General features: G+C 35.8%; 1 pseudogene; it reads left to right on the top strand.

The window, feature by feature from the left end:
• The first annotated feature begins 10,793 nt into the window (after positions 1-10,793).
• Positions 10,794-11,648, top strand: LOC101417969 (alpha-enolase pseudogene; annotated as a pseudogene).
• The last annotated feature ends 737 nt before the right edge of the window (positions 11,649-12,385 follow it).

The raw sequence follows: 12,385 nt of genomic DNA, 5'->3' as shown, positions 1-12,385 counted from the left end.
ATATAGGGTATACAGGCTATCGTATATTTTGTCACAACCTACAAAAATGTGCAGGACAGTGTAAACTATAATATAAACTATAAGCCATGGTTAGTCGTTTCAATAGGTGTTTATCAATTTTAACAAATGTAACACACTAATGAGGGATGTTGTTGATGTGGGAAAGTGTGGGAGAGGGAATAGGCTATATGGGAATCTCTTATATTTTTTATGTAACATTTATGCAATTTAAAAACTAAAAGAAAAATTAATAATTTAAAAAGTGATAGACTCTTGTGGTGTCCTGGCTGACCCCTCCCCCATCCCTCACCTGCTCTGTGCTGAGCTGGCTACATCCCCAGCGTGGATCCTTGGTGCTAGTTCTGGAGGGATCAGAGTAACGCTTGCACATACACAAGATCATGTACGTCTGGCCCAAATCTGTCTGGTGGTGGTCTGAGGGACTCAACACCCCAAAACTTGACCTGAATGTAGAAAGCAATTTTCCAAGCTTTCCTACAGAATGCTGTGGGAGAGCAGGCAAGTTTTGTTGCTAGGGGCAAGGGATTGCTGGCTGTAAAACATACATTTCAGTTTGTCCAGGACCATGGTAAAATTGTTTCTGAGGAAAGTGGGGATGTCAGAACTGATGGAAGAGGGGACATCAGAATTGCATTATGGGAGGAATTCTTTGTATGCATGCCCAAAATAAAACACAGGTGCAGAAAGGATCAGGGAGGTTGATAATCTTTGGCCCAGAACTATTCTTTGAATTCACTATATGGATAAACCCTGAAGGAGAGCATTCATACAGGTCAATCAGCAAAGCCTGAGAAAAATGTTTTCTTTTTCCTTTCTCCTCCTCCTCCTCCTTATTCTCTTCCTCCTTCTTCTTTTTCTTTCTTAACCCCTGTTGTTGCAGGCTTAGGGAACAGATGCCTCAGACTCTAAATTCCAGTGACAATACCACATATTAAAATATCAAAATGTCCAGATTCTAACAAAATGTTACAAAACATGTAAGAAACAAGAGCGATGTCCCATGCAAAGGAAAAGATTAAAGCATTAGGAACCATCAAAGTGGAGGGTCAGACCTGGAACATACCAGACTTAAAAAAAAAAAAAAAACCTCTAAATATGCTCAATATGCTCAAGAGAAACATAGACAAAGAACTAAAGAAAATCAGGAAAATGGTAGATGACACCTAAGAAAATATCCATAAAAAGATGGAAATCATGAAAGGGACTCAAATACAGCTGAAGTCTGCAGTAACAAAAATTGACATTTCTCCAGAGGGTTTCAGCAGCAGATTGGAGTTGGAAGAAGAAAGAATCAGAGAACTTGAAGTTAATGCTATTGAAATCAGCCAGTTTGCAGAGCAGAAAAATAGGAAGAATGAAGTAAAATGAGCAGAGTTTAAGGAACCTGTGAAACACCATCAAACATACCAATAGATGCATTGCGGGAGTCCAAGAGAGAAAGGAACAGAGAACACTCAAAGAAATAACAGCTGAAAACTTCACAAATGTAACAAAAGAAAAGAAAATACATATCCAAGATGCTCAACCAACTCCAAACAGGATAAACTCAAATAGAACCATGCCACAGCACATTATAATAAAACTGTCAAATGTCAAAAATAAAGAGAAGATTCTGAACGCCACAAGAGAGAAGCAGTGTGACACTAACTCAGGAATCTCAATAAGATTAAGTGCTGATTTCTCATCAGAAATCATGTAGGCAAGGAGGCAGTGGGATAAAATACTGCAAGTGCTGAAGAAAACTTCCAACCAGGAATTTTGTATCTTGCAAGAATATCTTTCAAAACAAGGATGAGATTAAAATATTCCCAGATAAACAAAAGCTAAGGACGTTCATCACTACTGGACCAGTCTTACAAGAGATTTTAAAGAGAGTTCTGCAGGTTTCAAGGAAAGGACAACAGACAATAGATTGAAGCTGCAAGAAGAAAAAAAGATTGTCAGTGAGAGTCACAAGGGAAAACAGAAATGCCAGTACTATTTATTTTTGGTTTGTAACTCCACCTTTTACAAGATCTAAAAGACAAATACATAAAAAGTAATGACAAATCAGTTACTTTGGATTCACAATGAATAAACTTATAATTTTTGACAAAAACTACAGAAAAGTGGGGGAACAGGTAAGTATAGGAACATAGTTTGTGTATACTATTGAAGATAATTTGGTGTCAAAGCAAATGAGTTGTTATAAATTTAGGATGCTAAATTTAAGTCCCATTATAAGTACAAAGAAAATATCAGAGAATATGTAATCTCATAGGAACAGAAATTAGAGTATAGTTTGCCAAGGGTGGGGGCAGGGGGAATTTATATTTAATTGCATAATAGGTGTAGGATTTCTGTTTGGGGAGATAGGAAAGTTTTAATAATGGAAGGGATAAGTCTACTACAATATTGTAGTAGCATTCAATGGTATGCTTGAGAGTAATTGCAATAAGGACATTTATCTTGTATATATGTTCAGAAAAATGAAAAATAAAAAAGAAAGAGAGAAAGAGAAACTAATAAGACAATGACATTTAAATTCTGTACAACATATGGATGGGATTTAGCAAGGGAGGAGAAAAGGCTCAAAAGAACATTATTGGTTCACATAATAATTGAATATAGACTTAATCTTTTATATCAATGTTAAACTTCTTGAACTTTATAACTGCACTTAAGATGGTTACATAAGTCAATATCCTTGTTCTTAGGATATGTACATGCATATTAAGTGTGTGGGGAGAATGATGTATACAGTTGTTCAGAAAACGTGTAGATAGATTTATGCAGGAAATGTGGCAAAATGTTAAAATTGTTATATCTGGACACTTGCAGGGTAGGGTGGTAGGGGTATGCTGGAGTTCTATTATGGGGTTTATATTGTTTTTGTAACTGTTCTGTAAGTTTGAAAGTATTTCAAAAGAAAAAAGTTAAGAAATTTGGTGCTCAGGATTGAATTGAATATAAAACTTTCAATGTGTTTCTAATAGTATTAAAGTAGTCCTTTATTATTATTTCTAATCACAGTGTTTAGTCAATATTTACTTTTTGTTTGTCATTTTGTTTATATTTTTCTACTATTCTGGGAGCAACTTGAGGGCAAATACTTTATCTTATTCACCTCCACATAATGAACTGAATTATATTATGAAATGTGATAACATCTTTATGTACATTCAAAATATGCTTACATTTTAGCTAAGACACTATAGGGTTGGAGACTGTGAACTTGATACATTTTTTTCAAGACAGTATAAAATTATTCCTGCAGTTAGTGTCCTTAAATCATGTAGATTAGTATTCCATGAAATAATTAAATATGGACTGTAGCAGTTTGATATTATTGATGACTCCAAAAATAGATATTGGATTATGTTTGTAAACTGGTCTGTCTGAAATTTCACTTTTATTTAATTAGATTATGATTAGAGCTTTGATTATGCCAAGTCAGTAGGGCATTGAGTCCCCACCAAGGGAGGGATTTGCAAATAAAAGACACAGCAAAAGACAGAGATGGAAGTTTTGAGCTGGAGCCCAGGAATTAAGCACACAGAAGAACAACTGAGTCCAGGGTGAATAGAGCCCTGGGGAGAGAGACAAAGCCTGTCACCTGATAGTCTACAGCTGATGTTTTGGAGAGAAGCAAGCCTAAACCCAGAGAGAATCAAGCCCCAGGGAAAAAGACAAAGTCTAGGGACAAAGCTGTAGGCATAATGGCCTACAGCTGATATTGGAAGACGCCGGGACCACAGAACTTTAAGAGGAAGAGGAAGTCTGAACATTGGCATCCATCTTGCTCCTACACATGGCAACAGACTTTGGTGAGGGAAGTAACTTATACTTTCTGGCCTGGTAACTATAAGCTTCTATCCCAAATAAATACCCTTTATAAAAGCCAACAGATTTCTGGTATTTTGCATCAGCACACCTTTGACTGACTAATACATGGACTATGGAATCCTCTAGTTTTTCCAAAGGTAAAATGCTTTCTCACCAAAACTCAGCTGCCACATGTTGAAGCAAGATGGCCAATGACCTCTGCCAAGGTTTGAACTCAGCTGAGCATAACCAGGCATAGGGCTTGTCTCTTTTGAGGCCCCATATATCAATCTCGGCTATTCCACTTACTTCCAAAGTTCAGCTGTTAGCTATCAGTCATATAGCAGGGCTCGTCTCCTCTTGAGAGGATCCTCAACCGAATTTAGAGCAATCAGAGTGCATCACACCCACAGATTACTTTAAAAGCATAATCTTCCATTTTGGGGGATTCATAAAATAATTTCAAACTGCCACAAGAATTAAGACCCATTCTGAATATGATGGGTCATATCTTAACTGAAGAGCCTCTTCAAATGATCCTATTTACAATGGGGCCACACTCACAGGAATGGATTAAGTTTAAGAACATACCTTTCTGGGTTACTATACAGCTTCAAACCATCACATCATTTCCTTATAGTTTAATAATAGATGGTCACCATTGGCTCATAAGTATTTCAAATATGGAGTTTCTGATCTGAGCCAAATTTCAAAATATTATTATTTAATAAAAATCAATACCATGTCTGGATTCAATAAGCTCAGTATTTGGAACTAAAATATATGGATTCTAACAAATGGAATTAGGGTAGTGAAAAAGATAAGAGGAAATTTGGATTGAAGGAAAAAATTAAAGAAAAATAAAAGAGGAGGCATTCAGCTTATTATTTTTTCACTACTAATTTAGAATATAAGCTATTCACTGAACAATAACAACAAAAAAAGTATATGGTAGGTTGATCATACTTTCAATTTGTCCTGGTGATCAATAAATCTTGTTAGCTATTTTAACTAACAAGGCTGATCATACTTTTGGTATGCCCTGATGATCAATTAATGCTTGTTAATTATTTTAGCATCCCCATTCACTTTCACAAGTGTTTCACAATTCTGACAATTATATAGTCACAATTCTTTTCACACTACTTTGGGAAAGGCAATATTAAGTAAAGTAGGAGAAAGTTTGTCAGCAGCAGCAAAAACAACCAATGGTCTCTGAGAGTCAGCAACATTTAGAAAAGTGTCAGCAATTTCTTATTTAGTAGTGAATCCAGAGTGGCTAATTATTGGCTTGTAATGCCATTACCAGAAAATGTGCCATTAAAATGGGCAGAGAAAAAAAGAAAAGGATAAAAAAAGGAGTGGTAGAGCAGGGAGAGAAAAGGCAGTATCATGTTTTGGGGCAGTCATGGTGTTATAATTTGAGGTGCCAGGGCCAGGGATTGAATTGAGCCTGGGGCCTTGTATGTGGAAAACTGATGCCTAACCACTGAGCTCCCCAGAGTTGAGCTTTTCGTGTGTTTTGTTGTTTTGTTTTTGTTTTTTAGGAGGTACTGGGAACCAAACCCAGGACCTCCCATGTGAGAAGCTGGCACTCAACCGCCTGAGTCACAATCGCATTTGGTGTCTCTCTAGCTTGGCTGTAAAAGGTTAGCAATTACTCCTGAACACCCTTTTCACATGAGCACTTGCTACTAATTTAGACAAAAAGTACACTAAAATTATTTTAAAGTACAAATTTGCAATGTTTATTACTTATAATTTAAAAAAATCTTCAAGTAAGGACAATTTTCTAAGATTAAATGAAACTCTAAAAGCAAGAAATGAAAAAGATTTTGACAGTCTAAAATGAACAACAAAAATTCTTTCGAATGAAAAAAGTCAGATAAAAGCTAAACAAAAATTTGGGGAAAGATTTGCACTACAGACATAGGCAAATGACAGAAATAGGCAAATTTTCTTAAATTAAGAAAGAGTATACACAATAAGAAAAAAAGAAACGATGTCAATAAACAGATCACAGAAAAGATGGTTTGTGTGGAAAAAAAAAAAAGAAATGGCCAGCAAAGATCTAAGTCAGATGCTCCACTTCATAAACAAAGCAATACAAAATAAAACGATAATGAGGTAGCTTTTTTCCAGCTGTGCAGTTGGAAACTTGTGTATGTGTAAGTTCTATGATACTCAGTTGTTGAAGTTTATGGGAAATAGGTACTTCTGTGGTTTTGTTTGTAGTATACATCTTTGAATTATTACCAGAGGTCAATGTGGCAATAATGTTCCAACTTTTAAAGGTACATATACTTTGCCCATTTGTTCTGATACAAACTATCCCAGATTTTTCCAAGGGTTCTGTTACCTGGTTTGTTATAACTGCATTTACTTAATCAGTGAAAAATGGAAACAGCAAAAATAGCTAGACTCTCTTATATAAATTATAATCCACCATTAAAACTTAAAAGTATTCTGTAAAACTAACAAAGCAAATGTGTGTGTACAACTCTTTAAACATATCATGAGGAAAAAGCACAGTTTAGAACACACAATATATATCAAAATCCCACTTGTCTATATTTATCTTTTTTTTTCTGAAAGTATTCATAAGGGAGTGTTAACATTTGTTATACTTGGCGTCATTTGGGATCCAGTAATTCTCTTTGATATATTTTACTGAATAAACTTATATTTATTACTTTTATTTTTAAATAAACAATGTAAAGCCACATTTGAGGAACTTACTTTGAAGAAGTGATTTCTAAAAACAAGCTCTATGGGACTGTTAATATTTTAATATCAGTTGTCACTTTAAAATAGTGAGCTTTCCTGAAGAAAATCCAATGAATAAGAAGTTGAATATAAAATGAAGTTTTAGGAATTGAAACATGTTTCTACTAACAATAAAATCTCAAAGATATTTATCATCTTTAGCTTTTCTAATAAATCATTAACATTTGCCAAAATAGTGTACAGGAATATTGTTTAAAGCAATTGTACCCTTAAGTCTACAAAAGAGATGCAAGTGAAAAGACTACTCATTTTTTCCTGTGCCCGGTGCTTCAGTCAATAAATAATGACCTGTGCAGTGATCCTGTTTTTCCTAAAAGTTCAGTCTCATGGAGACAATACGTTGTCCTCCAGAAGTCTGGGCAAATTGCTTAATCTCCCTGAACCTCAATTTCGAAAGCATGTAAATGGTGACAGTGATGCCTTCTTGCTATATTGAGGATTAAATGACTCAATTAAAAGGGTAAACTGGTGTAAAAATGGAACCGTCCAATGAATGTTGGTTAAATATGGGTTTTTGGTGTTTGATATATTGTGTTTCTATAAGACAGGAAGAAAGTGTATTTATACCATAACAGAAAGCAGAAGTAATCCATATTGAACACCCAATATCCCCCTCCCCTTTTCACTCACTGCTCAATATTCCTGGAAAGATGGAAATTTGGGGACTGCAGTTGTATGAATACACACTGACAAAGGCCCTCGCCTGCCATATGGCTTAAGGAGTATAACTAATGAATAATGAATGGAAATAATAGAATCTCTCTGGGTCCAAATAATGTAATAATAGTCGTGCCCTGAACATCATGGGTTTGAAATGAATTCCATGGTAAGCCAGCTCTGTAGCCACAGCAGACGGTTGACGGCAGAGGCTCACAGAGCCTCCCGGCTCCGCCCCGCCAGCAGCTGAGCGCCTGAGCGCCCCGAGGTCCTGGGTGCAGCACTATTTGTACTCATTCTCGGGCTTCGTTGTCCCCTGGACACTCCAGGCCGACCGAGGCCCAGTGTTTCCTTTTCATTTTTTTCTTTTAATTCTTTGCCTTTGGCTTTTGATAGGAGATATTTGCGTAAGGTGCTTTGTTATTCGTTTCCTAAGAGCAAAGGGAAAGCTTGGTGAACTTTAGTACTGCATCATTAATTAAGCTGAGATTTTACCGACCAAGAGATGCACACAATAATTAATATATTCCGTTTCCCCGCACTCGGAACATGGCAAAGTGGACAGACTTTAAAATGTTTTTCTTCATTTTCTTAACAAAATGCTTTCCACGAAATCACATTTAAAAAAAAAAATTCCCAACATCTGAAGAGACCCTGAGTAATCATACTTTCATAGTTCAAGCTTAAATTTGAAGTGGTTCAGCAAATACTCATAGAACTGTTAACATTTATGAGGTGCTTACCATGCATCAGGCTCTGTTCTAAACACTTGACAGGTATTCTGTCTCTAACACTTCATGACATTATGAGATGGGTACTATTATTTTCCCATTTTACACAAGGAGATGAGCCGGAGAAAATAACTAACTTGTCCATGATTAGACAGCTGGAAAGTGTCAGAACAAGAATTAAACTTGAGCAATCAAATTTCTGCTCTGGTCTCTATCCACTGTTCTGTAGTGCATCTCTCATATCATATGGAGCTTTAATATTCTCATTATGCTTATTTATTTTTACAAAGTGGCATGTCTCTGACTCACTTACTGCTCATTGGCTGAACAATCAGGTTAAAGGTTACAGGGAAGAATGAAAACCCTTAAATTAATTTACAGTTCAAAAAGCTGAAAGTTAATGAAAACAATAAACAAACCAGATATGGAAAGAAGAGAGAGGGAGTGAAAGAGAAAAAGACTCAAGGATAGTATTTGGGGTAATTTGAAGAGGGAAGGACTGTGTACCATCCCCCAGGATACTGAGAGAGAGAAGAAAAGATTTTTAAATTATATTTTTTATGAAATTCATCACTTCGATGTGTTTTTTTGAAAGACTACAAGGACGATTTGCATAGATTTTCAATTGATTTTGGATGCCAGATTTACATGTTTGTAAAGTGACAAGTGACACAGGACAAAGAGAAGACCGTGAGAACTACTGTGTGCATACAAGTCTGCCTGTGTGTCTGTATGTCTGTGCTATGTGGGCATGTGCAAGACAGCAGATGTATCCTCCATTAGTGAGGATCACATAAGAATCCTCAAATTTATACTTGATCAGGAAATAGTACTTCCTCTTTCATAACACTTAGAAAATTTAATATGTCTTTGTTAGAAGTAAATCGATTTTTGTTTAAATTAACCAGGGCTGTTTTAGTTATAATAACTTTAAGCACATGACAATTATTGTCACATCAATGATAAATATTCTTCTTTTGATTTGTTTCTTTTCAAGAAATGTGGACCTTTGAATAAACTGTTGTAAAATACTTTGCAAAATAAGAAAAAATGATTAAAGTAAATAAAATGAGTATGTAAGCTATGGATATTTTTGACTCAATCTTAATCATAATGTTTTATACACATACACACACATATAAACACACACATAATAAGCAAAATTTAAAACATTTTAATTGTTATGTATTAAGAGAAAACTTAAGTAAATAAAGTTAAAATGTTATTTCTTTAAAAAACTTCCCTAGAACTTTTTCAGGTATATTTATTTTATATATCATTTATGAATTCTTATGACTCCAACATCATAAAAATATTACATTCCTGTCTATCATTTTATTGGCCAATAACTGGAAATAGAATACAAAAAAATTGAATGTCATAGTCACTTAAGTATTATTTAATTAAATTACATGTGTAGCACATCTTTAAAAATTTTTCAGAGCCAGACTCTTCAACCTTCACCCTAAAAAAATCTGAAAATATTGTAGGATGGGATATTCCTTTAGCTGGTTGAATCATTCAGCCCAAGGTTTTGCTATAAACCACAGTCATCTGAGATGAAATTTCTTATTATTTTAATAATATACAATGTGTGTTGCTTTCTTTTTAATTAAATTTCATTCACAAAACTATCAATAAATCTTCTCAAATGTCAGTTTAAATGTCCACTCTAAATCTGTTTATGTCAAGCATTATAAGAAATAAAAACCTGTTCTTTTGTGTCTAATTTAGCCACAATTTTTCCTACTCATATTTTTTACCTATTAAAATTTAGAAAGGTTACTTCTAAAAACATTTTAAGTATTCAAAATCTTATTTTTAGAACAATTATTTCTGTGGGTGGAAAGTAACTGATATGTTTTTGTTTTGTTTTTATTTTTTTTAATTGCAGAAGTTGTAGGTTTATAGAAAAATCATGTAAAAATACAGGATTCCCATAACCCTCTCCATTATTAACTACACTGCACTATTTTTGGTAATTTATTATAATTGAAGAAAGAATATTATAGTCTTAACTATAGCTCATAGTTTACATTAGGGTGTATTTTTTCCAATACACCACCCTATAATTAACACTTTGCATTAATGTGGTATATTTGTTATAATTCATGAAAGAACATTTTTGTAATTGCATTATTAGTTATAGTCCACTGCTTACAATAGTTTCACTGTGTTGTGCAGTCCTGTTTCACCTTTTAAATTTTATTCTAGTAACATACATACAACCTAAAATCTCTCCTTCAATAACATTCACATATATAATTCAGTGCTGTTAATTATACTCACAGTGTTGTGCTACCATCACCACCATCCAATTTCAAAACTTTACAATCAACCCAAATAGAAGTAATGTAAAAATTAAGCATTAACTTCTCATTCCTTACCCCAACCCACCTCCTAGTAAACCGTATTTTAGATTCCAAATCTATGATTTGCTTATTCTAATTATGTCACATAAGTGAAATTATTCAATATTTGTACCTGTGTCTAGCTTTTTTCACTTAGCATAATGTCTTCAATATTCACCCATTATGTTGCATGAACCAGAATTTCATTCCTTTTTTTTTTGTTATATGTAAATGATTTTTACCAAATCAGCATGACAGACTAATGCTGCAAAATCTGCTTTCATATTACATTTGGAAAAAACAAAATGAAACAAAAAGCAACCAGCCAATCAAAAATAACAAAAAATTTTCAAGAAAGTAGATACAACCAACTTCATACCACAAAAGAAAATATCAAAACCTGTTCCCTCAGTGATTATTGTTGTCCATTTGGGATTGCATGATGAAAAGAAAATATTCCAAGAATCTGGGCAGTATCCTCTTTTACTTCATGATCCTCCCCATCCACACAGTGAACTTCAGGGAGGCCATGTGCATCGCGGCGGCGGTTTACCACAACCTGAAGAACGTCATCAAGGAGAAGTACCAGAAAGATGCCACCAACATGGGAGATGAAGGAGGCTTTGCTGCTAACATCCTGGAGAATGAAGAAGCCCTGGATCTGCTTAAGAAGGCAATTGGGAAAGCTGGCTACACTGATAAGGTGGTGATTGGCATGGATGTCGCTACCTCTGAGTTCTTCAAGTCTGGAAAGTATGGCCCGGACTTCAAGTCTCCTGTTGACCCCAGTAAGCACATCACTCCTGACAAACTGGCAGACCTGTACAAGTCCTTCATCAAGGACTACCAGGTGGTGTCCATCGAAGATCCCTTCAATCAGGACAACTGGGAAGTGTGGAAGTGCGGGATTCCAGGTGGTGGGAGATGACCTCATGGTGACCAACCCAAAGCGGATTGCCAAGGCCGTGAGCCAAAAGTCGTGCAACTGCCTCTTGCTTAAAGTGAACCAGATTGGCTCTGTGACGGAGTCCCTGCAGGAGTGTAAACTGACCCAGTCCAATGGTAGGGTATCATGGTGTCACACTGCTCTGGAGAGATTGAAGACACCTTCATTGCTGACTTGGTGGTGGAGCTCTGTACTGGGCAGATCAAGATTGGTGCACCTTGCCAGTCTGAGTACTTGACAAAGTACAACCAGCTCCTCAGAACTAAAGAGGAGCTGGGAAACAAAGCTAAGTTTGCCAGCAGGCAGTTCTGAAACCCCCTAGCCAGAAAAATTTGGGCCGTGAACCCCTGAGCCCTTCACAAACCAGTCCTTGCCTGGTGTGAACACAGACAGCTCAAGGTTCCACACCAGGCCTGGCAAGGGCCTGTGAAGTTAACTCCCCTCCCACCCTATGAGGTTTGTGCTGCTTCACAGAACTGCTGCAGAAGCCAAGCCTGACCATCTGGAACCCTGGTGGAAACCTAGCTTTGTGATCATGTGATTGGCCCAAATAGTTGTTTTTCTCACCTTGCTTCCCACCGACTGTCTGGGCCACATACATGTACAGTGTCATCCCTGAGGTTTCTGAAGGTCTCCAGTGATTTTGCATGCAAAATAAAAAGCCTCTGTGACCATAAAAAAAAAAAAAAAAAAACCTCACACAGTGAGATATCACACATATATAAAAATGAAAAATTAGCTTACATAATTAAATAATTCAAAAAAGTTAAAAATAAACTCCAAGTATAAACCAAAAAAGCATAGATACAAATGCGATATGAAAGAGCCAATTCAGTGAGCTAGTCACGTTTTTGCTGGAAAGCCATCTTTCAATCTTGTTCTTACACTAACAAATAATGGGAGAAACAGGCTGTGATGGTTAGGCTACTATGTCAACTCAGCAGGTAATTGTGCCCAGTTGTTTGGCCAAGCAAGCACTGGGCTAACTGTAGTACAAGGGCATTTATGGACTTTAGTCACTACTGACTTGACTGCAGTGGTCAATCATAGATAGCTGGTTATAATTACATTAATCAGGGAGATTGCCA

This window comes from Dasypus novemcinctus, chromosome 5, assembly GCF_030445035.2.
Source record: "Dasypus novemcinctus isolate mDasNov1 chromosome 5, mDasNov1.1.hap2, whole genome shotgun sequence".
NCBI classification, from domain to species: Eukaryota; Metazoa; Chordata; class Mammalia; order Cingulata; family Dasypodidae; genus Dasypus; species Dasypus novemcinctus.
The sequence above is the reverse complement of the archived record's forward strand: the minus strand, read 5'-3'. Positions and strand labels throughout refer to the sequence as shown.